General features: G+C 38.6%; 1 pseudogene; it reads right to left on the minus strand.

Annotated features, from left to right (window-relative positions):
• Positions 1-963: 963 nt before the first annotated feature.
• LOC114626407 lies at positions 964-1,514 on the minus strand (annotated as a pseudogene).
• Positions 1,515-3,355: the final 1,841 nt, after the last annotated feature.

Raw genomic sequence — 3,355 nt, forward strand, 5'->3', positions numbered from 1 at the left:
AAAGCAATACTAAAAAAGATTTTTGTATAAATGTTAAACTTTTATTTATAACTTTATTGTCTTATCTAAAACACTCTGTAGTGGCTTACTGCCTAAAAATTCCAGTTTAGATTATAATCCACAGAAACCTGAGTCTACAAATAGGATATGATTTTATCTTTGCTGTTTCAGTTTTCTGCTGTTTCCTATCATGAGGAAAATCAAACTGGCATAGCAGAGGTGAGGCAACAGTGCATAGTTCACTGTGCTATGAGAAAGCACAGGAAACTTCACTCTTCCAAAATATCTAAGTCAGAGACATTCAAGCAGTTCATAAACAAGTCACTAACTTCCATTAGTGTTCCCTTTACAGCAGTGAAAAATGTATTGCTTCAACACAGAAATCTAAAGCAACCTCCAGAGTATATCAAAGCAAGGTGTGAAGTGCTAGTCACACTAATATAGACACACTTCAGACAGTCTATTCTAGAAAGTCAAGACTCCATAGTGATTTCAATGAATCAAAGATTTCATTTGCTTCAAGTAACTGAATGACTAGCTTGAATCTTCACTTGACTAGAGCTGAGCTAGACTACTGTCTAGAGCCACTTACACTAAGTACGTACTACTTAGATGTTTTTCAAAATTCTACACAGTTCTTCAGTATAATCATGTGGTACAAGCACTTGACATTATATCAAAACATTATTCACTCAGGTAATTTCTCAAAATATATTTTATACTAAAAAGTCATGCCATGATAATTCTAATCATCAATGTAAACATTTAAAGATACATTTTTAAATCAAAGAGCTTATTAGAAATGTCATAATAAAATGTGTAATGTGTATATATATATATATATATATATATGTTTTTTTAAAAAAACTGAAAACAATAACATTATAAATAAACCATGATAGAGATAAACAAACTGAATTATGATGTAACTATTATTTTTTATTTCTTGGAAGAATTTAGGAATTAGAGACCAGTAATATTATTCAGGGTAGTAGCTCTCAAAAGTAGAACACTGTTCAGATCTTTCTTGTTTTTCAGTGTGTGCCATGACTTTAAAAATTGATCCTTGGTCATATCAAACTTATGCTTTTCATGCACAGCTCTGGGCAGTATTAGTTCCATCAAAAGGTTCTTCAACACAGATATATTTATTTCTCCATTTCATATCATCAGGCCTTAGGATGGCTTTGGGTTTACAAATGGAAATCATCTGAGTATTCTAGTCAAATTCTGAAGCATAATATTTGAGAAAACCCCATAAGAGGTCCCCAAAACTTGATTCATTCTTTAAGAGGTGAGGAGGAACATGCATGGGGCACAATGTACAAGGGGCAGCATTACAGAAGTACTAAAAGATTCTGGATAAAGGTTTTGGGGGAATGGAAGAATGGTTCAGGTAGGGTTTGGATTTGTAAATACTCCAAAAGAATCAATACAAGACAATAGCTGCTTAAAGTGCCACAATTGGTGTCTTTTATTCCATGATAACTTGCCTGCTTCATTATTATCATTATTAAATATTTTTTTTATTTACATTCAAAATATTATCCCATTCTTCTTCCCCCTCCCTGAATTCTTCACCTCCTTCCTCCTTGCTTCTGAGTGGGTGCTCCTCCATTCACCCACCTATCCACCCCACCTCAACCCCACTAACACCCCCCTTCCTGTGGCACCAAGTTTCTACAGAATTAAACGCCTCCTTTCCTACTGAGGAAAGGTAGTACTCTGCTATATAAGTGCAGGGGGCACAGATCAGCCCATGTATGCTCTTGATTGGTGGATCAGTCTCTGGGAACTCCCAGGGCTCTAGGATGGTTGATGCTGTTAGTCTTCCTATAGGGTTGAAATACCCTTCAGGTCTTTCAGTCCTTTCCCTAACTTTTCCCTAGGGGTCCCTGACCTAGGTCCAATTGTTAGCTGTAGGTTTCTGCATCTGTTGCAGTCAGCTGCTGATAGAGCCTCTCAGAGGGCAGCCATGCTAGGCTCCTCTCATGCATGTCATTTTGGTCTAGGTTACCTCACTCAGGATGGTATTATCTATTTCCTTCCATTTGCCTGCAAAATTCATAATGTCTTCAGTTTTACTAGCTGAATAGTATTTCATTCTGTAAATGAATCACATTTTACGTACAGTTCTTCGGTTGAAGGACATCTGGGTTGTTTCCAGCTTCTGGCTATAACAGATAAGGCTGCTGCTATAAACTTAGTAGAGCAGGTGTCCTTGTGTTATGGTAGAACATTTTTGGGTATATGCTCAGGAGAGGTATAGCTAGATCTTCAGGTAGAACTATTTCTGATTTTCTGAGGAAGTACCAGATTGATTTCCATAGTGGTTGTTCAAGTTTTCAATCATACCAGCAATGGAGGGTCCTCTTTCTCCAAATACTTGCCAGCATGTACCATCAGTTGAGTTTTTGATCTTAGCCATTCTGATTGGTGTAAGGTAGAATTGCAGGGTAGTTTTGACTTGCATTTCCCTGATGACTAAGGATGTCGAACATTTCTTTATGTGCTTCTTGGGTATTTGAGACTCCTTTGTTGAGAATTCTCTGTTTAACTCTGTACCCCATTTTTAACTGGGTTTGATTCTTTTGGAGTTCAACATCTTGAGTGTAGCAGGATATTTATTCTGCTACATTCTATTTGCAGTGGAGCTCGATGATTAGGCAGAAGAGAAGGTGGAGCTGGGAGAAGAGAGGAAGGGGAGGGAAGAAAACAAGGAAGGGGAGGGGAGAAAGACGTAAAGTTGAGGAGAAGGAGCAGGCTATTAACCATGGAGAACCACAGATGAGTCAAAAGCTGACCTGGGTAGCAACTTCTACCAAAAGGTTAGATATTGGATAACAACTCTAATTGTGTGGGCATCTTGTTGATTGAATATTTCTAAATATATAAATCCTTTAGATAATCATTAAGCTTTAAGAGTCGCATTTCTACCGGGTACTGTGAGGATGGCAGATATTGTCTGGGGTTCAGACAAGCTTTGTGGATGCAGTGTGGTGGATTGGCAGAGCCATCCCCCATGATAGCCTCTCATGGGTCTAGTTGTGGCACGCCTGGCCTCTGGCCGCTTCTGTCGCGGAACATGGCAGCCAGAGTTAAGCAGAGCCACCCTGACGGTTAGATAGCTGGCCTGTGCTTTTTCTAAATATTACTAGTTACAAATGGCACCTATCGTAGGGCTTAAACCCACGACCCTGGGATTAAGAGTCCCATGTTCTACTGAGCTAGCTTGAATAGTTTGGATATTAGCTCTTCATTGGATGTAGGTTTAGGGAAGAACTTTTCTCAACCTGCAGGTTGCCATTTTGTCCTATTGACGGTGTCCATTGTTTTATAGAAGCTTTTCAGTTTC

The sequence above is a fragment of the Grammomys surdaster genome, unplaced genomic scaffold, assembly GCF_004785775.1.
Source record: "Grammomys surdaster isolate TR1022 unplaced genomic scaffold, NIH_TR_1.0 234, whole genome shotgun sequence".
In the NCBI taxonomy this organism is placed as follows: domain Eukaryota; kingdom Metazoa; phylum Chordata; class Mammalia; order Rodentia; family Muridae; genus Grammomys; species Grammomys surdaster.